Source organism: Triturus cristatus, chromosome 2_2 (genome assembly GCF_964204655.1).
Source record: "Triturus cristatus chromosome 2_2, aTriCri1.1, whole genome shotgun sequence".
Taxonomy (NCBI): domain Eukaryota; kingdom Metazoa; phylum Chordata; class Amphibia; order Caudata; family Salamandridae; genus Triturus; species Triturus cristatus.
In genome coordinates, this window is record NC_140582.1 from 405,931,311 (window position 1) to 405,955,658 (window position 24,348).

Genomic DNA, 24,348 nt, shown 5'->3' on the forward strand with positions numbered 1-24,348 from the left:
GTAAATGGACCCCATTCTGTAGTCTCGGAGAAAAGCAGAAACAGAGGTGTATCTTTCTTGGCGTGGAGGTTCCACAACAAATTCCTCATCGGACGAAAGGTCTGATTCAGATGTTGGTTGTTGTGCAGAAGCCATTGTTTTGAGAAAAATTGCAGCTGTGGAAATCTTCCCCAAAAAGTTTCTTCTAGATGAGATGTTCCTCTAAAGAAGCTCAAAGAAGCTCAAAGAAGAATGATTGAAATGGATGGGGTCTTTCAGTAGTTAGAAGAGGAAGTGTAATGAACCAATCAAATCTCTTTTTTTGGAGGTCACATGGGATCCGCGGCACGCACCCAGCGCGCATCCGCGAAATTGAATTAAAAAAATTATAGGATTAGATGTAAAAATATATTAGTTTTAAGACTAGTTTAGAGTTTGTCTTCAATTAATATTCACATGAAATACATATATATGTTTTTTTAAATGTTAAATACTTCGCGGGATCCGCGCACCTACCGCGTCATAGATGCAGATGACGCATCGCGGAAGCGCGGAAACGTTGCGTTACGTACATCGAACGTGTCGCGTATAGGCTGGGAGTCGCGTACCGGTCGCATAGCGATCGCACACTAACCACGTACCCGACGTATACCATGCGCGGACGCTATCGCGTAGGAATCGTGAACGGTGCGCTTAGGGTGCGCGGATCCAAAAACATTTTAAAAAAATATATAAAATAAAGTTTTGCACATATAGTTCAAATAATACTTTGAAAAATATAAAAAAAATATGTTTGAAAAAGCAATTAACTTATTAATTGAATAAATAAGTTTAAAAAATGGTGATAAAAAAGTCTATCTAAAAAACAAAATTAATGAATTTGACACACTATATTTGAAAAATATACAAATCCAATCAAAATCATTAAACATGACATCTTCAGAGATAAGTTAAAGATAGGAATTAGCATTTAAAAAACCTTTGAAATTCACTGAAAAAACCATAGGTTTCATGCACGTTATAGTTGGGAATTGGCATTTAAAAAACCTTTGAAATTCACTGAAAAAACCAAAGGTTTCAGGCACGTTATAGTTAGGAATTGGCATTTAAAAAACCTTAGAAATTCACTGAAAAAAACATAGGTTTCAGGGGCGTTATAGTTAGCTGGACATTTCCCTCATACAAAACCCTAGAAATTCCCCTGTTATAGTTAGTTCAGCTAACTATAACTCGCGCCCCCGCAATGCACTGCTGATGACGTCACATATTACATGGTCAGTGACATCACTGATGACATCACTGATGACATCTCAAATGACATCACTGATGACATCCCTGATGACCTCATCCATGTGATAAATTAGTGCATCTTCTCACACCCTAATATAACCTTTGATACACCGACTCAAAATTTCAGACGGCCATTTTGACAACCATAGATACTCCAATACCAATAACTACTCACCCACTCATTGACTTTTAGGTCTACATACATGTCCACTCACTCACCTCTACAGTCACTCATACTTACAGTCACTCTGTGGATTTATACACTTATATAGACACTCACACACCGCCAATCATCCATTGAGGTACTGACACAAATAGTCAGTCATGCAAATAATTAATCACAGTAAAATGTACTCACCTACACAGTTAAAAACACTCAAGTTCACTTACTCATAAAAGTACTAACAAATTCTGTGTCTTCCTGCAGAAAGAACAAACAGCACATGACACAGATATCCTTGCACTATGGCGCATACAGCCACTCCCCAAATCACACACTCTCACATATAGATAGTTATATACTCTTACACACTTATACACTGCGTTTCACATATGCAGTTACTGACATATGTACAACTGAGATATACATTCAATCACTAACACACCCATACATACACTCACCCAACCATACAGTGCATCACAGATGCACTCTTAAAACCATGCACCCACTGAATCACCCACTCACACATCTAGTCACAGAGTCACACACACCCTACCCACACAAACACTCAGGCACCCATACAGATACTCAGACAACCAATCAATAACCCATATAGACACTCATATAGCTATTCACAAAACCATGCAGCCACTTATACACCAACACACAGACACATACAGACATTCACACAGTTTAGTCACTAGTCTGCAGTAAGATACATTTAATGACTCACTTATAGAGTCAGTTACGCACCTAGAAAATCATCCATTCACACACTTGTACACCCACTTATTTTTCAACAGGCCTTTCCCTATATATATTAAACATATTAAAACTGTTCAGAAACACATACTCAATGGATGATGTCATCAGTGATGTCATTTGAGATGTCATCAGTGATGTCATCAGTGATGTCACTGACCATGTCATGAGTGATGTAATATGTGACGTCATCAGCAGTGCATTGCGGGGGCACGAGTTATAGTTAGCTGAACTAACTATAACAGGGGAATTTCTAGGGTTTTGTACGAGGGAAATGTCCAGCTAACTATAACGCCCCTGAAACCTATGTTTCTTTCAGTGAATTTCTAAGGTTTTTTAAATATATTACAATGAAAAAGCACTTCTTGACCTCCTTTATGGTGATAAAGACTGCACAAATTGCACTGCTGCTCGGAGGATGAAGTCCACTTGTGTCCTGAGGTCCTTAGGACTAACCCCAGGCCTAGTTTGCGTAGTAGCGCTACGCATAGCTACGCAAAGTGCACTTCGCACTACGTGAGATACGCGTAGCACTACGCAAACTGGGTAGTGCGCTGTTTGCAATGATTGCACAGAGCCAGATGCTTGTCCACATTGTGCAATCATTGAAAACGGCAACTTGGACAGTGCGAGCTGTCGTTTTCTGCCGCTCGAGTAGATTTTTACTCGAGCGGCAGCTTTCTCAACGCGGATGGTAGTTTCTCATCACGAGTGGTCGCGAGCATACGCGACCACTCGCAATGAGAAACCTGACCTCCCCGCATTGAGAATCTCACCGGGAGGTTTATTTTGCATGCTCGCGATCGACAACTTGATGTTGCTGATCGCGAACGTGGAAAAAGTCTCGCCGGGATGTCATTTTGCTCGCTCGCGGTAGCCAACTTGCCAACCAGTTGGGGGATTAAATCCCCTTCAATCCTGAGGGTCCTTGGGGGACAACTAGCCCACCAGGTACCTCCAGTAAGAGCCAAAGAGCTGCGTTGCAGAGAGGTGTTCCGAGACCCCCTCCTTTTTACACCACGCTGCAAGACAGGAGCTGACCAGAGCACCCCATTAGTTTTGAAAATTTCACGAAGATTCATCAACCGGCACCAACGATTTTGGCAAAAGAAAAAACGCTTTTTGAATAGAAACGAGGTCCAAACTATAACTACCTACTGGCGACCGCCAGTAGGTAATACATATGGATATATATCTGGCTGTAGGAAAAGTGTTTTTTGTTTTCCCAATAACATTGGCACTGGTTGACGAATCTTCGCAAAATTTTCAAAACTCTCCGCTCCGGTCAGCTCCTATGCTGAAAGGTTCGGGGTGATTTGCCAAGCAGGGGCCGAGAAAAAAGGGGGGGTTCCAAAACTTGTTTCTTCCATGTTATTTTCCATAGGAAACTTTAGACACGGCTACAGCTCGAACTGCTGAACGGAATTACACCAAATGTGGCAAAAAGGTAGCCCTTGGTTAAGAAAGATACCTTTTTGTTAAATGGTGTAAATCCGTTCAGTAGTGCCTGAGAAATTTTTAAAAAGGGGGTCAAAAATGCATTTCAAATAGGAAGCTTTAGACACGGCTACAGCTCAAACTGCTGAACGGAATTACACCAAATTTGGCAAAAAGGTAGTGCTTGGTTCAGAAAGCATCTTTTTTTTTTTAAATGGTGTAAATCCGTTGAGTAGTTTTTGAGATATTAAAGGAAAAAAATCTTTATATATCTGGGCGGGACCAAACTACACAAGCACAAGCTTGGCTCTAATTGGCTACCAACACTTCAATCCAGGAAGTGTTGGCAGCCATCTTGGTGCAATCAATCAATCAATCAATCAAAGCATTAGTAGAGCGCACTACATACCCATGAGGGTCTCAAGGCACAAGGGGGGGGAAGCTACTACTGCTCGAAGAGACAGGTCTTGAGATGTCTTCTGAAGGTCAGAAGGTCTGCGGTCTGCCGTAGGCGGATGGGGAGGGTGTTCCATGTCTTGGCGGGAAGGTGGGAGAATGATCTGCCACTGGCGGTCACTCTTCAGGTGCGGGGAATGGTGGCGAGGGCGCGGTCTGTGGAGTGGAGCTGGCGGGTGGGGGTGTAGAGGCTGAGTCGGCTGTTGATGTATGCTGGTCCGGTGTTGTGGAGTGCCTTGTGTGCGTGGGTGAGGAGTTTGAAGGTTATCCTCTTGTTGACAGGGAGCCAATGCTGGTCTCTCAGGTGGGGTGTGATGTGGCTGTGGCGAGGGATGTTGAGGATCAGGCGTGCGGAGGCATTCTGGATGCGTTGGAGCCGTCTCAGGAGTTTGGCCGAGGCTCCTGCGTAGAGGATGTTCCCATAGTCCAGTCTACTGCTGACGAGGGCCTGGTTGACCGTCCTTCTCGTTTCAGTGGGGATCCATTTGAAGATCCTGCGGAGCATGCAGAGTGTGTTGAAGCAGGAGGAGGAGACGGCGTCGACTTGCTTCATCATGGAGAGGGTGGAGTCGAGGATGACCCCTAGGTTGCGTGCGTGGTCGGTGGGTGTTGGGGGCGTTCCTAGTGCAGTCGGCCACCAGGAGTCGTCCCAGGCCGAGGGGGTGGATCTGAGGATGAGGACCTCCGTCTTGTCGAAGTTCAGCTTCAGTCGGCTGTTCCTCATCCAGTTGACGACGGCCTTCATTCCTTTGTGGAGGTTGGTTTTGGTGGTGTGGGGGTTCTTGGTGAGGGAGAGGATCAGCTGGGTGTCGTCGGCGTAGGAGGTGATGGTGAGGTCGTGCCGTCGTGCGACGCGGGCGATCGGTGCCATGTAGACGTTGAACAAGCAAACACAAAAATAATGCAGCGGAATAGATACAGCAACGGTTATTTCTATAGATAATGGAAACCTGAATTATACCATCAATGAGAAATTATTCTCTAACCAACCAATTGTCTTAATTCAAAAAATACACTCACATTAGGTTATAGGTCCAATGTATATCATTATACATCCAATTTTTTTATATGTAATTGTGTGTTTCTTTATCACATGAACAATGCACATTTACTAACACAACGTCAAAAAAATATATATAATGTCAAAAAATACATACAAACAGTACATTTGTGCATCTGAAAACAGGAAACAGAATCCTTGGAGCCCTAATATTAATTGTGCTGCGAAGAAAAATTACAAACACCAAGAATACAATTCGCAGTTCACATCAATTAAGATCGCCCTTATGTCAACACCTCTTAGGGTATTTATCATAGCACCCTACTATTTACTGGTGTTGCAATTTTTTTCTTTTATACATGAATTCAAATGGTACAGGGCTTCTTTCTGTATCAAGTTGACGCGTTTCAGCCCATCTAGTTTGGGCCTCATCAGGACTAGGGGCCAAAGGAAACCTAGAACACAAGTAAATACGCATTCTCATATACACTTATATACATATATTAAAATATTTACAATTTATATATGTGGGGATCAGCCACACCACCATCTCCCAACTGTGTCACCGATTTGCTGCAATCAAGCTGTGCACTTTTCAAAAGTATCAAATACTAAGTGACATAGGCATAGCTTTATTGAAATCAAGTTCCTTGTAACACAGTGCTCGATGAGTGATAAACAAATATCTGTGAAAGAGGAAAGATCAAAACCAAAGTAATCCCAAGGGCTCAAAGGTGCCGCGATGTGTGATCAAGAATCTCTATGCAGGGTCTAAGAATAGAGAAAACGTCTCTCTACGTATGTACCTTGCCAAAGCGCCTGCTTCAAGGTCTAAGTGAAAGTCTCCAACCTCGGCCGAGCTTATCACAACAGATTATTAACTCCACGTCCCTGTGGGGGAACATATATAACATACTCAAGGCACATTTCAAAAACCTCAAAGAAATATTATTACGCATACAATATATATGCGCAGCCCGAAAAGACAATGTAAATATAGATGTAAATAACTCGTAGGACAGCTTAAAGCATTCTAGTAAATGACAGCTAAGTACACTGCATGGCGAAGGAAAGACATTAAACTGGTAGGTTACGTGGTTGACAGAGGTTCATTCAAAAAGCTGTATTCGCTCGAGCGGTACAAATTAATCAATTAACCCACTTCTCCCTGGTAAAAACTCATGGGCAGTCGGTCTAGGGGAAAAGGAAAGCCTAAATAAGTATTTTATAATTTGAAAAGATTTAGGCTCGGTATGTCTATAAAAACTGGCTGCAACTAACGGCTTACCTTTGGGTGGACCCTTCCTTTCATGGGATCCCTGTCTCTGTGCTGTCAGGACACCACGCAGCTAGCTCGTAACGAGACTACATGAAGAAACCTACGTGGGTGGTAAACACTAAAGTAGGGCTACTAAGAACTCTTCTTCGTTCTGTAGTATACTTAATAGCTGGAAATGCTCAGGTACTCACTAATTCAATGTGTAATGCCGCTCTACTGGCGGACACAGGAATACTCTCGAGTGATATATAGAAGAACCACTTATTTAAGTCTGTAGTAAAAAGTGAAAAGTAAACGGACTCGAGTGATCTACTAAAGGGAATAAAAAACCATCACCAAAATAGAAAATATATATCCATGTCTATTAGAGCCATCTATATCACAACACCCATTATAGTGACCGCTCTCTGTTGTCCCTCGCAATATATGTTTTTAGACAATGTCAATTTAACTCCACAATTTAACACGGAGAATTACACCATAAAAAAATGACTCATGGAAGCATACATGTCAAGATAAAAATAAATTTGCGACTATTACAAACATCATCACCTTAAATCATTTAGAACCATTTTAGTAGTCGAAATTACTGTATTTCCTTATCTACATAATCCCTTGATAGAGCAAAATGAATTGATAAAGGAAACTAGCTGCACAGCCCATCTACCTTATATCTGGACAACCACATGGTATAGTACTGTATATTTCTCTATGGTTCTCGGTACGGATTGGATTGATCATCATTGTATCAAAGCCTAGATTTCGTCTCTCTCGTTGAGTCCCGTGGTAGCTGTATGATATTTCTCAATCAGTCTAGCCTCTAGTCTGTTTAGCTTAGTCTGTATATTTTCGTGAACGTTGTTTTGCAACGCGATCAGGACTGTCCAACTGATATTAAGTTCACTATGGCCATGACTCAGATAATGCTCTACTAAGGGGGCTCCAATGTTTTTGCACTTTATTCGGGATTTGTGTTGTAAAATGCGATTCTTTATCGGCTGTGTGGTTTGACCGATATAGTGCATATTACATACACAATAGATAACGTTTCTTGTGTTGCAATTAGTGAATGTTCTCTGGATATGTCGTTGTCCATTAATCATCACCTCTTTGGAATCTGTTGTCAGTGCACATGCAACACACTGTTGACACCTGAAATGGCCCATCACAGGAGGGAGACCCAACATTCCTCTCAAATTTTGTCTCTAATCTGTGGGTTGTGCAGCCCTCACAAGTTGTTGTTTTAGATTCTTGCCTTTACGAAAGGCAAACAATGGTTTCGGGAATCCTAGGTGACTCACCAATCTCCAGTTGTTGAGAATGATCTTTTTAATTTTATTGGCTTTTGGATTATATGTGAGTACACATGTGAGTGGTGTGCTTTCTGATCTTTCTTTGGGTATAAGGAGATCCTGTCTCGGTGTGTACCATGCTCTTTTCAATGCTGTTTTAACTAGTTTGTGGGGATATCCTCTGTTTATCAATTTGTTTTTAAGTACTTCTGCATTCGCAAAATAGTCACTTTTATTGGTACAATTTCATCTTATTCTTAAAAATTGCCCATATGGCAAGTTTTCTTTAAGACTACGAGGATGACCACTTGAAAAGTGTAACAACGTATTTCTGTCAGTAGGCTTGGTGTATAAACTCACTACCAAGCTACCGTCGTTATTTTGTACCCAGATGTCAAGGCAATTAATCTTCTCTTTGTTACTTGACACTGTGAATTTAAGATCAGCCGATCTCATATTCAACCAATTGTGGAATAGAGTAAGAGTATTTTTGGTGTCTTGCCATATCATACAAATGTCACCTATATGACAACACCAATGTTGGATACAATTTTTATAAGGATTGGTGTCGCTATATATCCAGTATTTCTCGAATTCTTGCATGACCAAGTTCGCTATTTCTGGGGCGAAGCTACACCCCATAGCTACGCCCTTTACTTGGAGATAAAGGGAATCTTTAAATCTAAAAAAGTTGTTCTTCAGACAAATAGTAGCTAAAGTGACTATAAAGTCAGTTAGTACCTCATGTGGTCGTTCTCTTTGGTTGAGGGTATTCCTTAGTACAATTAATGCTTCGTCCAATGGTATATTGGTATACAATGACTCTATGTCAAAGCATACCAATAACTGTTTATCATGGTCAAAAGGTAGATCTTCGATTTTATTTATGAAGTCCATTGTGTCGCGGATATATGAATCTATTTTTTTAACAAAATCAATCAAGAAGGTATCAATATATTTGGCCAGAGGCTCAAGCAAGGAACCACACGCCGAAAGTATCGGCCTTCCTGGGGGGTTATTCAAATTCTTATGTACTTTGGGCAGTACATAAATATTAGGGGGCAGATTTATGAGGCCCGTTGCGCCATCGGAACGTCACTTTTTGTGACGTTCCGTGGCGCAGAAGCCTGCGTGATATTTATCAGGCAGCACTGAGCCACTTTTTGTGGCTTAATGCTGCCTCATAAATATCAGTCCCTTTAACGCAGTGTTCTGCGTTAAAGGGGCGTGCAATGGGTGTTGCTGGGGGCGTTCCCAGCAACATCCATGGCCTTTTGACGCTGCCCCAGATTTACGAGAAATCGTAAATCTGAGGCATCGCCAAAAGGTTACGCCTCCCCAGGGGAGGCGTAAGGGAGGCGCAACGGGGAGAAATATCTTTATTTCTCCTCGTTTTTCCTTTTTCTATGTGTGCTGCATTCTGCCGCACCCATACAAAGAGGAAAAACCTCTTGTGATTATTTTTGTACAGAAAGGTTTCCCTTCCTCTACAAAAATATTCATCTCCGCAACGCAGGCACCCTTGCACCATGGTGCAGAGGTGCCTGCGTTGGCGCAGGCAGCCCATTGTGCGCCGGCGCAGAGGAAAATGACCGGAATGCGCCGCATTTTATAGATACAGCGCATCCCTGCCCTTTTCTTTTGCCATAGGGAAGCGCAGCAGGAAGGCCTGCTGCGCTTCCCTATGGCAAAACCTCAGAAATCTGCCCATTGGTGTTTTATATTTGTCTGTATTAAGAAAATAAAATTCATTCTTACAGATCCACCCTTCATCCAGAGCCTCAGTGGTCACCTGTAATATTTGTATTCTCAATCTCTCAGTCGAGTCGATGTCTAATGGTCGGTAATGGTTGGTATTAGCTAGTTGTCTCATAACTTCTTGTTCGTATTTATCTCTGTCCCAAAGAACAATCCCACCCCCTTTCTCTGCTGGCTTGATGACTAATACCTGATTGGTAGAGAGGCTTTTGAGTGCTGATATTTCTTCTTTTGAGCAATTGTTATGTTATGTTATGTTATGTTATTAATATTTTTATAGCGCACAGCTGCCCCAGCAAAGGGGCGTCCTGGCGCTTTGACAGACACTATAACATAACACACAATAAAAGAAAAGGAAATTAAACAAACACGGGAAACAGGAAAGTTTTAATCGCCTGCCTGAAGGCGAGCAGGTCTTCAAGAGCTCGGATGTGTACCGGAAGCGAGTTCCATAAACCTGCCGCGAGCACCCTAAAGGAGCGGCCACCCATACTGCTCAATTTAAAGCGTGGACAGACAGCCAGATGAAGCCCCTCCGATCTCAAGGATCTCAAAGGAATATAGGGCGTGAGTAGGTTGGCAAGTGCCGGCGGCGAAGAAGATTTCAAAATTTTAAAGGTCAGGCACAGCGCTTTGAACTGGATTCGCTGTCTGACCGGGAGCCAATGTAAGGCCGTGATGGTACCAGACACTGAGCAATGTCTAGGGAGGCCCACTATGGCCCGTGCCGCGGCATTTTGTACCCTTTGGAGCCTAGAGGCCTCCGCTTGATTCACCCCTAACAGCAGTGAACTGCCGTAGTCCAGCCGAGATAGTATAGAGGCCTGGACCACAAGCTGTCTGGTAGGGGGATCAAAGTACTTTAAAACCGGCCTTATTCCCCGCAGAATGCCATAGCACGTGGCAGCCACCTTCTTGGTGTGGTCCCTGAAGGTGAGCGCAGAGTCCAACCAGATGCCTAAATTTCTCACTCCAGAAGCTGGAATGGGAGTGACACCCAACTCTGATGGCCACCACTGGTTACCCCATAGCTCAGCGTGCTTCCCTAGTACCAACACCTCTGTTTTGGTGGCATTCAACTGAAGGCAGTTGGTACGAAGCCAGCTTGCTACTGCCATCAGACCTGCTCGGAATCTGGGGGCCTCCACCTCAGGGTCTCCACTAAGTGTCACCACTAGCTGTGTGTCGTCCGCATATGAGGCCATCGTAAGACCCCACTGTTTGACGACACCAGCCAGCGGTTTCACATAGAGGTTGAACATAGTAGGGCTCAACGAGGATCCCTGTGGTACCCCCAGCTCCAGGGGATAAGTGGCGGATTGGCCAGGTGGTATAGCCACTTTAAAGGATCGATCCAATAAAAAAGACCGAAACCACTGGAGAGCGAGATCAGTCACTCCCGCCTCCTGTAAGCGTTGGATCAGTATATGGTGGGACACAGTATCGAAGGCAGCGCTTAGATCTAATAGTAAAAGCGCTGCAGTACGACCTGAGTCCAGTACCTGGCGAAGATGTTCCGTGATGTAGAGTAATGCCGTCTCGGTACTGTGTCCCGACCGGAAGCCGTTCTGACTGGGATCCAATATCTGGTTGCGAGCCAGATGCTCAGACAGAACAGAGTTGACGTGGGCTTCTGTTACTTTGGCAATCCAAGGCAACAGGGATATGGGTCGATAATTTTCTGGCAACCGGGGGTCAGAGTTGGCTTTTTTTAGTATAGGAGTAACCACTGCCTGTTTCCATGCCGAGGGTACCGTTCCGTTGGACAATGACATATTGATAAGATTCAATATGGGGTCACGGCACAGTGGGGAAAGTGTGTTGATAAAGGCTGGCTTTAACGGGTCCGAGGGAGAACCTGACTTGACCCTGAGGCTAAGCCTGTCAAAGGTCTCAATAGTCAGTTCAGGTAGCATAGCAAGGGTCTCATATCCCATCGTATCGGGGACAATAACCTCTCGGTTCTGGTGGAGTGTGTCAAAACCTTGATAGATTTTTTTCACTTTCTCCACAAAAAAGGAGGCCAGCTTATCACAATGGGAGTCTGTGCAAATCACCTCTGAGGTGGATCTGTTTTTCATAAGGTCCTTCAGTACCTTAAAGATCAGTTTTGATGGGTTGGGGCTGGTAGCAAATTCTTGAGCGTAAAATGCGGCTCGTGTTCTGCAAATAGCTCTATGGTAGAACTTCAGCTCAGTAAAGTACCGAGTTTTCAGAGCAGGGTCATAGGATCTTCTCCATTCCCTCTCTGTTTTTCGGCAAGCTTTTTTCAGTTCTGCGAGTGACTCATTATACCAAGGACTAGGTGTTTTTGTCCGGCCTTTCGACCACCGTAGAGGTATGAGAGAGTCCAGGGCATCGGTGATCCAAGCGCAGAACTGTTGGTAACCTTGTTCCACATTAATAAAGATGCTCAGAGGTTTCTGTTCCAGTATGCTATAAAACTCTTCAAGCCTAAGCTTGTGCCAAAGCCTTTTTAGAATAGGTCTGTCCACAGCTATAAAAGGCTTATCGTGGACCGGACAAAAGGCTTCTACCAGCAGATGATCAGTCCACCCCATCAGCCTCGGATCTGACAACCTCACCCCATCAAGTGTGGAAAAGAAGGGGTCCAAAATATGGCCCCCTGAGTGGGTTGGAAGGGTGACGAGCTGAGTGAGTTGAAGAGCTTCAAGGTTCGCCAGCAGAGTGCTCACAGTAGTGGATGACCCATTATCAAAATGGATGTTGAGGTCCCCCACGATGTTGAAATTGGCACAACCGAGTACTATAGGACTGACCATATCGGCCAGTGCGGACCTGAAGACAGAATCATTGCCGGGAGGACGGTAAATGAGCATACCACTGAAAGTGAATTGATGGGAAAAAGCGACTTTGAAAATAGCACTTTCACATGCAGGTAGTCCCGACGGTTTCCATTCAGCTGGAAAACAGGATTTGACTGCCATAGCAATACCACCTCCTCTTGTGGTCCTATTGGAAGTGAAGACGGTATAGTTCTGAGGGAATGCAAGATTCAATATGGCAGAATCCGAATCCTGAAGCCAGGTTTCTGTCATTAGAAAGACATCGGGGTCCTCTTTCTCAAGCAAATCATAAATGGACAGGTGGTGTTTTACCAGCGATCTAATGTTTAGACACCAAATACGAAGATCTCGAGATGCAACACACGTACGTGTAACAGGAATAGCATCTTCCAAGGAACGGATTTTAGTAGGGCTCTTAAGTGACCAGCCTTTGCAGGCACAGCTGTAAGGGCCGACTAAAGGGTCCACAGGCTTACAGACACATCCTCTGGACATTTGCCCTATGTCCAGCAGCTCGGACCGTGTGTAAGACAACATACCTGCCAGAAGCGGCGAAGCAACACCGCGACAAGAAACAGAGCCTGCCCCGCCTCGCGCTGCCTCGACGCGGACGAGCGCAGACGGGCAGGACTCTGGCATGACTCCGGCTGAGCGACGGCGTCCTCACCTGCGCGTCCCGCTGCGCGGGAGAGGGGAGCATTAAGTAGGCTCACCAATCCTAGCGCGAGCGCGAGGACGCTCCAAGATGGCGCCCGAAGCTACATTTACAGCCCTACCCAAAATGGCGCCCACAGTGAACCACCCCCGGGATCCAGGCCCGCCAAAATGGCGGTGAGGGAGCCAATTATATGCGGAATGAGGAAGGGGGCAAGACCCTGCTAAAAACAGGGGAGAAGTGCAGCAAAGTAAAATAAAACAAATTCACAAAATCAGGAGTTTTAAAAAGCGAAGCGCCAGCAGCAGCGCCAACAACAGCGAGTGCGCAATAGAATAAGCGTCTGTCAAGGCCGCCTCGAAACTGAGACCGCCTTAAGTAGGCTCACCAATCCTAGCGCGAGCGCGAGGCGCTCCAAGATGGCACCCGAAGCTACATTTACAGCCCTACCCAAAATGGCGCCCACAGTGAACCACCCCCGGGATCCAGGCCCGCCAAAACGGCGGTGAGGGAGCCAATTATATGCGGAATGAGGAAGGGGGCAAGACCCTGCTAAAAACAGGGGAGAAGTGCAGCAAAGTAAAATAAAACAAATTCACAAAATCAGGAGTTTTAAAAAGCGAAGCGCCAGCAGCAGCGCCAACAACAGCGAGTGCGCAATAGAATAAGCGTCTGTAAAAGATCTTTTTACCATTCAGAAGATCCAGTTCTCGTAGTACTTGATCTTCGAAATACAAAATTTCTGGTGGCATCATGGCAGTTTCGGGGCTAAAGCAATCCGCTAATGTTAGTTGTCTCTTCTGTGTTCCTCTCTTGGAAAAATGTTTTTAGTCTTATTTTACGTAAAAACTCCAACACCTCGGTTTTGTTGTCTACCGGGTTCTGGAGTGTAATAGGGACAAAGGACAGCCCTTTAGACAACAAATTAATTTCGATCTCAGTAGGTGTATACCTGGACAAGTTATATACAGGTATGCATTCCACATTCGTATGGGCTGGGTAATTGATGCCTAACGCTTGTACGTTCGTCTCCTCGTTCTGAAAAAATTGCAACACCAGTAAATAGTAGGCTGCTATGATAATTACCCTAAGAGGTGTTGACATAAGGGCGATCTTAATTGATGTGAACTGCGAATTGTATTTTGGGTGTTTGTAATTTTTCTTCGCAGCACAATTAGTATTAGGGCTCCAAGGATTCTGTTTCCTGTTTTCAGATGCACAAATGTACTGTTTGTATGTATTTATTGACATTATATGTATTTTGTTGACGTTATGTAAGTAAATGTGCATTGTTCATGTGATAAAGAAACACACAAATATATATAAAAAAATTGGATGTATAATGATATACATTGGACCTATAACCTAATGTGAGTGTATTTTTTTGAATTAAGACAATTGGTTGGTTAGAGAATAATTTCTCATTGATGTAATAATTCAGGTTTCTATTATCTATAGAAATAACTGTTGCTGTATCTATTCCATTGCATTATTTTTGCTTTTGTTTGGTCTTCTTTGCCCAGATGCAGGCGGATTATTAGGGCAAACCCCCTTTTTTTGAAAAATGTAGACGTTGAACAGCGTAGGGCTGAGGGATGAGCCTTGGGGTATGCCGCAGATGACCTCAGTGGCTTCGGAGTGGAAGGGGGAGGCGTACGCTCTGTGTTCTGTCGGAGAGGAAGGAGGATGTCTAGTCTCGGGCCTTCTCCTGGATTCCGGCATCGTAGAGGCGTGTTCGTAGTGTGCGGTGGCAGACCGTGTCGAAGGCAGCTGACAGGTCCAGGAGGATGAGGGCCGTGGTTTCTCTGTTGTCTAGCAGGGTCCTGATGTCATCGGTGACGGCCATGAGGGCAGTTTTGGTGCTGTGGTTGCTGCAGAACCCAGACAGGGATGGGTCCAGGATGCTGTTCTCCTCGAGGAAGCTGGTCAGTTGTTTGTTGACGGCCTTTTCGATGACCTTTGCTGGGAACGGGAGTAGGGAGATGGGCCGGAAGTTCTTGAGGTCATGGGGGTCCACCTTGGGTTTCTTGAGTAAGGCGTTGATCTCTGCGTGCTTCCAGCTCTCCAGGAAGGTTGCTGTCTCGAAGGAGATGTTGATGGTTTTCCGGAGATGGGGAGCGATGGTGCTGTTGGCTTTGTTGAAGATATGGTGTGGGCAAGGGTCTGTCGGGGATCAAGAGTGGACAGTGTTCATAATCGTGGTCATCGTAGTTGATGTTGGTCCAGGAGAGTAGGCAGTTGGTGTAGGTGGTGGTCGTGGGAGCGGGGGCCTCAGTGGTTGCCGGGGTGGTCACAGCATTGAAGCTGTCATGGATGTCTGCGATCTTGCGATGGAAGAAGGTGGGCAGCGAGTCGCACAGGTCTTGTGAAGGTGGGATGTCGTTGGTGTTGGAGCTGGGGTTGGAAAGATCCTTCACGATGTTGAAGAGCTCTTTGCTGTTGTGTGCATTGTTGTCTAGGTGGTTTTTGAAGGAGATTCTTTTGGCGGATCTGATGAGGTGGTGGTGACTGCGGGTGGCATTCTTGTGGGCTGTGTAGCTTTCCGGTGTTCGTTCACGGATCCAGTTTTTTTTGAGTTTTCGGCAGGTTTGCTTGGCGGCCTGGAGGTCTTCGGTGAACCAGCTGGCTTTCTTGCTGATGTGGGTGTTGGAGGGCTTCTTGAGCGGGGCGAGGGTGTTGGCACAGTTGTAGATCCACTGTTTGAGGTTGTGAGCGGCAACGTTGGGGTCAGCCGGGTCTGTGGGTGGGTTCCGGGCGAGGGTGGTGGAAAGCTGGTCTTCGGTGACTTTGCTCCAGCAGTGGCACGGTATCTGTTGGGGGCGGTGGTGCATGGTGGGTTTCCGGAAGGTGAAGTGGATGCAGCGGTGGTTGGTCCAGTGGAGCTCGGTGGTGTGGTTGAAGGAGACGTGGGGGCTTGCGGAGAAGATGTGGTCAAGCGTGTGGCCGGTGGAGTGGGTGGGTATTGTGAGGAGTTGTCTGAGTCCGAGGTTGTCGAGGTTGTCGACCAGGGTGGTGGAGTTGGTGTCGTTGTTCTCGAGGTGCAAGTTCAGGTCCCCAAGAAGGATGTAGTCCATGGAGGCGAGGGCGTGTGTGCTGACGAGGTCAGTGATGGAGTCGCTGAACTGTGCTTAGGGTCCGGGGGGTCTGTAGACGAGGGTTCCTCTGAGGGAGGTGTTGGGATCGGTGTGAATCTGGAAGTGTAGGTGTTCAGCGGTGCTGAGGGTGTCGTCGGTGTTGGTTGAGACTTTGAGAGTGTTCCTGTGGACGATGGCGATTCCTCCTCCTACCCCATTTGTGCGGTCCTTGCGGGTGATGTTGTAGCCTTCCGGGATGGAAATGGTGATGTTGGGTGCCGAGGAGGGGTTCAGCCAGGTTTCTGTCAGGAAGGCGATGTCTGGGGTGTTGGAGTCCAGTAGGTCCCAGAGTTCCACGGCATGTTTGCATGCAGAGCGGTTGTTGAAGAGGATGCATCTGAGGTAGTTGGGTTCTTTGGTGGGTGGTTTGGCGGGCCGGAAGCTGGTGAAGCAGGAGAAGGGACCATGGGTGCGTTTCGGGGTGGCCCGGTAGCAGGTGTGCTCTTGTCCGGGGTTGAGCGCGTGGAGGGTGCTGGCATCGTAGCAGAGTCGGGCGTCATGGCGTTTGAGGGGGCAAGGGGTTCTGGTGCTGGGTGAGGTCCAGACGTGGATGGGCGCAGACGGGTTTGCCTTAGGCGCGCCATTCGGTGCGGCCGCTGCATGACCGTGCAGCGGCCGCCATATAAGGTGAGGTGGGAGGGAGGAGCAGCTGGGAGGTGGGGAGGTGAATGGGCATCAAGGGGGCGGGCCGCAGGGGACTCAGCGGCGGGAAAGCGGCAGGGGGAGGAACGACAGAGGGAAACAGAAAGCAAGAGGGGTACAGTGGGGGAGAAAAACACGCTTAGAAAAATGGTAGCAACAAAACCAGGCACAGTACAGTTAACAGAAGGCAAACACAGTACAATTTAGCAATTACCCAATAAAAAAAACGAACAGAGCCTACGGCGGGCTAGAACACCATCACAGCGGCAGCAGCTGGGCTAGGGGCACTGGCGCCGTGAGGTGGAGCTGCGTGGCAAGGGGCGCGACCTGCCTGGAGGCAGGGTCAAGGGTCGCTCTCACTGCCGCACAGCGGCCGCCATATAAGGTGAGGTGGGAGGGAGGAGCAGCTTGGAGGCGGGAGCAGGAAGGCGAATGGGCGTCGAAGGGGGCGGGGCCGCAGGGGAAGCAGCGACGGGAAAGCGGCAGGGGAAGGAACGACAGAGGGGAACAGAATGCAAGAGAGGTACAGTGGGGGACAAAAACATGCTTAGAAAAACGGTAGCAACAAAACCAGGCACAGTACAGTTAACAGAAGGCAAACACAGTACAATTTAGCAATTTAGCAATTACCCCCCCCAAAAAATTAGCAGAGCCCATGGTTGGCCAGAACACAGTCACCGCGGCAGCAGCTGGGCTGGGGGCACTGGCGCCATCAGGTGGAGCTGCGTGGCGTGGGGAGCGACCTGCCTGGAGTCAGGGTCAAGGGTCGCAATGCTTTTTAGGTCCCGCCTAGCAACACAGCGCATGCGCTGCCCACTACACAAACACCACTGCACTACCCTAAACACTAAAACAATACCGCAGCATGACCCCCTACACTACCCAAACGCTACTGTACTACCCTAAACCCTAAAAAACTACCCCCAGCATGACCCCCTACACTACCCAAACACAACTGCACCATCCTAAACCCTAAAACATGACCCCCTATACTACACAAGCACCACTGCACTACACTAAACCCTAAAACACTAACCCCAGCATGACACCCTACACTACACAAACACCACTGCACTACCCTAAATCCTAAAACACTACCCCCTACACTACACAAACACCAATACACTACCCTAAACCCTACAAAACTACCACCAGCACAACCCCTACAATACCCAAACACCACTGCACTACCCTAGACCCTAAAACACGACCCCTTACACTACCCAAACACAACTGCACTACCCTAAACTCTAAAACACGACCCCCTACATGACAAAAACCCCACTGCACTACCCTAACATCTAAAACACTACCCCCAAAAATACCCCCTACACAACACAAACACCACTGCACTACCCTAAACCTTAAAACACTACCCCCAGCACGACCCCCTACACTACACAAACACCAGTGCACTACCTTAAACCTACCCCTAGCACAACCCCCTACACTACCCAAACACAACTGCACAATGCTAAACCCTAAAATGGTACCCCCAGTATGACACCCTACACTACACAAATACCACTGCACTATCCTAAACCCTAAAAACACTACCCCCAGCACTACCCCCTATTCTATACAAACACCACTGTGCTACCCTAAACCCTAAAACACTACCCCAGCACGACCCCCTACACTACCCAAACACCACTGTGCTACCCTAAACCCTAAAACACTAACCCAGCACGACCCCCTACAATACCCAAACAGCACTGCACTACCCTAAACCCTAAAACACTACCCTCAGCACGACCGCCTACACTACCCAAACACCACTGCGCTACCCTAAACCCTAAAACACTACACCCAGCACAACCCCCTACACTACCTCAAAACCACTGCACTACCCCAAACCCTAAATCTACCCCCAGCATGACCCCCTACACTACCCAAACACCACTGCACTACCCTCAACCCTAAAACACGACCCCCTACACTATCGAAACACCACTGTACTACCCTAAACCCTAAAACACGACCCCCTACACTACACAAACACCTCTGCACTACCCTAAACCTTAAAACATTACCCCCAGTACTACCCCCTACACTACGCAAAAGCCACTGCACTACCCTAAACCCTAAATCTATCCCAGCATGACACCCTACACTACCAAACACCACTGCACTACCATAAACCCCAAAACACAACCCCCTACACTACACAAACACCACTGCACTACCCTAAACCCTAAAACACTACCCCCAGCACTACCCCCTACACTACACAAACACCACTGCACTACCCTAAACCCTAAATCTACCCCCAGCACGACCCCGTACACTACCCAAACACCACTGCACTACCCTAAACCCTAAAACACTACCCCCAGCACAACCCCCTACACTATATATATCATCTACTGGCAGTCTCCAGTATTATCTACTGGCGGTTGCCAGTAGATGGTTATAGTTTGGACCTAGTTTCCATACGAAAAGCGTTTTTTTGTTTTCCCAATAACGTTGCTCCTATTCTGAACATTTTGGGGTGATTTGCCAAGCAGGGGCCGAGAAAAAAGGGGGTCCCAAAACGTGTTTTTTCCATGTTATTTTCCATAGGAAACTTTAGACACGGCTACAGCTCGAACTGCTGAACGGAATTACACCAAATTCGGTAAAAAGGTAGCCATTGGTTCAGAAAGAGACATTTTTGTTAAATGTTGTAAATCCAATCAGTAGTTTCTGAGAAATTTTAAAAAAAGAGGTTGAAAAATGCATTTCCCATAGGAAACTTTAGACACGGCTACAGCTCGAACTTGTGAACGGAATTACACTAAATTTGGCAAAAATGTCGTGCTTGGTTCAGAAAGTGTCCTTTTTTTAAATGGTGTAAATCCGTTCAGTCGTTTTTGAGATATTAAAGGAAAAAAATCTTTATATATCTGGGCGGGACCTAACTACACAAGCACAAGCTTGGCTCTAATTGGCTGCCAACACTTCAATCAGGAAGTGTTGGCAGCCATCTTGGTGCAATGCTTTTTAGGTCTTGCCTAGCGACCCAGCGCATGCACTGCACACTACACAAACACCACTGCTCTACTCTAAACACTAAAACAATACCCCAGCATGACCCACTACACTACCCAAACACTACTATACTACCCTAAAACACCACCCCCAGCATGACCCCCTACACTACCCGAACACCACTGCATTACCCTAAACCCTAAATCTACCCCAGCACGACCCCCTACACTACCCAAACATGACTGCACTACCCTCAACCCTAAAACACGACCCCTACACTACCCAAACACCACTGCACTACCCTAAACCCTAAAACATGACCCCATACACTACACAAACAACTCTGCACTACGCTAAACCCTAAAACACTACCCCCAGCACTACCCCCTACACTACACAAACACCTCTGTACTACCCTAAACCCCAAATCTACCCCCAGCACGACCCCCTATACTCCCAAACACCACTGCACTACCCTAAACCCAAAAACACAACCCCCTACACTACACAAATACCACTACACTACCCTAAACCCTAAAACACTACCTTCAGCATGACCCCCTACACTACCAAAACACCACTGCACTGCCCTAAACCCTAAAACACGACCCCCTACACTACACAACCACCACTGCACTACCCTAAACCCTAAACACTACCCCCAGCATGACCCCCTACACTACACAAACACCACTGCACTACCCTAAACCATAAAACACTACCCTCTACACTACACAAACACCACTGCACTACCCTAAACCCTAAATCTACCCCAGCACTACTCCGTACACTACACAAACACCACTGCACTACCCTAAACCCTAAAACACTACATCCAGCACAACCCTCTACACTACCCAAACACAACTGCACTAACCTAAACCCTAAAACACTACCTCCAGCAACAGCCCCTACAATCCTCAAACACCACTGCGCTACCTAAACCCTAAAACACTACCCCCAGCACGACCCCCTTCACTACCCAAACACCACTGCACTAAACTAAAACACTACACCCAGCATGACCCCCTATACTACCCAAACACCACTGCACTAACCTAAACCCTAAAAACCCTACCCCCAGCACGACCCCCTACACTACCCAAACACCACTGCGTTACCCTGAACCCTAAAACACTACCCCCAGCACGACCCGCTACACTACCCAAACACCACTGAGCTACCCTAAACCCTAAAACACTACCCCCAGCAAACCCCCTACACTACCCAACCACCAATGCGCTACCCTAAACCCTAAAACACTACCACCAGCACGACATCCTACACTACCCAAACACCACTGCTCTACCCAAAACCCCAAAACACCACCCCCAGCATGTCCCCCTACACTACCCAAACACCACTGCACTACCCAAAACCCTAAAACACCACCCCCAGCATGCCCCTACACTACCCAAACACCACTGCGCTACCCTAAACCCTAAAATACCATCCCCAGCACGACCCCCTATACTACCCAAACACCACTCCACTACCCTAAACCCTAAAACACGACCCCCAGCACGACCCCCTACACTATATAGATTATCTACTGGCGGTCTCCATTATTATCTACTGGCGGTCGCCAGTAGATAGTTATAGTTAGGACCCAGTTTCCATATGAAATACGTTTTTTGTTTTCCCAATAACTTTGGCGCCAGTTGACGAATCTTCGCGAAAACTTATGGCCCGCTCCGGTCAGCTCCTACCCTGAAAGTTTCGGGGTAATTTGCCAAGCAGGGGCAGAGAAAAAGGGGGGTCCCAAAACATGTTTTTTCAATGTTATTTTCCATAGGAAACTTTAGACACGGCTAAAGCTCGAACTGCTGAACGGAATTACACCAAATTTGGCAAAAGTTAGCCCTTGGTTCAGAAAGAGACCTGTTTGTTAAATGGTGTAAATCCATTCAGTAGTTTCTAAGAAATGTGAAAAAAAGAGGTCAAAAAATGCATTTCCCATAGGAACCTTTAGACACGGCTACAGCTCGAACTGCTGAACGGAATTACACTATGTTTGGCAAAAAGGTAGTGCTTGGTTCCGAAAGCGCCCTTTTTTCAAATGGTGTAAATCCATTCAGTAGTTTTTGAGATATGCAATCATGAGGGTCCCTGGGGGCCAACTAGCCCACCAACTAGCTCACCACTTTCCTCCATTAAGCTTCACAGAGCTGTGTTGCAGAGATGTGTAAAAAGGGGCATGTCCTGAACCACCTCTCTGCAACGCAGCGCTGTGGCGCTTACTGGAAGCACCTGGTGGGCTACTTGGCCCCCAGGGGCCCTCAGGATGGAAGGGGAATTAATTCTCCAACTTAAAACATGGCAACGGGAGTGTTTGCACATGTCACCTCAGGCCCCCCTCCCTTCACCACTGTGTAAAAACGCCCCATGGCACATTTTAAGTTGGGGGATTAAGTCCCCTCGATTCCTGAGGGTCCCTGGGGTCCAGCTAGCCCACCAGGTACCTTCAGTAAGCGCCACAGAGCTGCGTTGCAGAGAGGTGCAAAAAGGGGCTTTTCCTGGACCACGTCTCTGCAACGCAGGTCTGTGGCGCTTACTGGAGGTACCTGGTGGGCAAGCTGGCCCTCAGGGGCCCTCAGGATTGAAGGGGAATTAATTCCCCAACTGAAAATGTGCCACAGGGCGTGTTTGCACACGTCACATCAAGCCCCGTCCCCTCCCTTCACCACTGTGTAAACACGCCCCATGGCACGTTTTAAGTTGGGGGATTCAGTCCCCTCAAATCCTGAGGGTCCATGGGGTCCAACTAGCCCACCAGGTACCTCCAGTAAGCGCCACAGACCTGCGTTGCAGAGACGTGGTCTGAGGCCACGCCCCTTTTTACACCTCTCTGCATTGCAGCTCTGTGGCGCTTACTGGAGGTACGTGGTGGGCTAGTTGGACCCCAGGGACCCTCAGGATTGAAGAAAAATTAATTCCCCAACTTAAAACGCACCACAGGGCGTGTTTGCACACATGTCACCTCAGGCCCCGCCCCTTCCCTTTACCACTGTGCAAACACGCCCGTGGCGCGTTTTAAGTTGGGGGACAAAGTCCCCTTGAATCCTGAGGGTCCCTGGGGTCCAACTAGCAGGAGCCAGCCCTGGGGGGTAGTGGTCCCCAGGGCCATGAATGGCCCCAGGAGGGGGGCCGCGCGGCCCCCATCCCAACAATTGCACTGCCCTGGGGAGGTGGTGATTCCCGGGGCTGGGGGTCCATTACGGACTCCCGAATTTAAATACTAGTGCCCCGGGGAGGTGGCAGTCCCTGGGGTGTGTGGGGGGGCTTGAGCTCCCCCCACACAGGTCTACTATTTAAAAAAAAGCCCGGGATGTGGCTGTCCCCAGGGCTGCGGGGGACATGTGCCCCGCTAAATAATTATTCAAAGCCCCGGGGGTGGCGGTCCCCGGGGCTGCGGGGGGGCTGTGTGCCTCACGCAAATATTCATAGAAAGCCCCAGGGGGTGGTGGTCCCCGGGGCTGCGGGGGTCCCCCTGGGCCCCTGCAATAATATTTTGCCCATGCCCCCAGGACTTGGCCTACCCAAGGGCTAATAAATAATGAAGCGCGGGAGCCCGCGCTTCATTTTTTTATTTTCATGGCCGGACCCGCGATTTACAAAAAAATAATCTTTTTTTGGCCCCGGGGGTCCTTGTGGGACCCGCTCAGCAGGCCTAGGGGGTCAGGGTGTTTCTACCCTGACCCCTTTTCTTTTTTAGCGCATTTGTTTTAGAACCGAGGCACAAGATGGCTGACAACACTTCCTGGTTTGGAGTGTTGACAGCCAATTAGCATTAAGGTCGTGATCGGGAGGGTACGCATATCCTCCATGCCTCTAGATATCACTATCTTTATTTCTTAATTTCTCCAAAAGTACTGAACGGATTTACACCATTTTTAAAAAGGTCGCTTTCTGAGACAAGCAGTACCTTATTGCCAAATTTGGTGTAATTCCGTGCAGCGGTTTTTTCTACACCCGTGTCTATGGAAAATTTATTTTTTTACCTCTATTTTTTGAATTTCTCAGGAATTACTGAAAGAATTTACACCATTTAAAAAAAAGGCGATTTCTGAGCCAAGGGCTACCTTTTTGCCAAATTTGGTGTAATTCCGTTCAGCAGTTCGGGCTGTAGCCGTGTCTAAAATTTCCTATGGGAAATAACATGGGGAAAACGTGTTTTGGGACCCCCCTTTTTTTTCAGCCCCCGCTTGACGAAAACCCCCAAACTTTCAGGATAGGAGCTGACTAGAGCACCCCACCAGTTTTTAAAATTTCGCAAAGATTCGTCAACTGGCGCCAAAGTTATTGGGAAAAGAATGTTACAATTTTCCTATGGTAACTAGGTCCTAACTCTAACTACCTACTGGCGTACGCCAGTAGGTAAATATTCACTGAAAAAAACATAGGTTTCAGGCACGTTATAGTTAGGAATTAGCATTTAAAAAATCTTAGAAATTCACTGAAAAAACCATAGGTTTCAGGGGCGTTATAGTTAGCTGGACTTTTCACTCGTACAATACCATTGAAATTCCCCCGTTATAGTTAGTTCAGCTAACTATAACTCGCGTGCCCGCAATGCACTGCTGATGACATCACATATTACATCACTCATGACATGGTCAGTGACATCACTCATGACATCACTGATGACATCTCAAATGACATCTCAAATGACATCACTGATGACATCATCCAGTGCATGTGTGTTTTTCTGAAAATTAAATATGTTT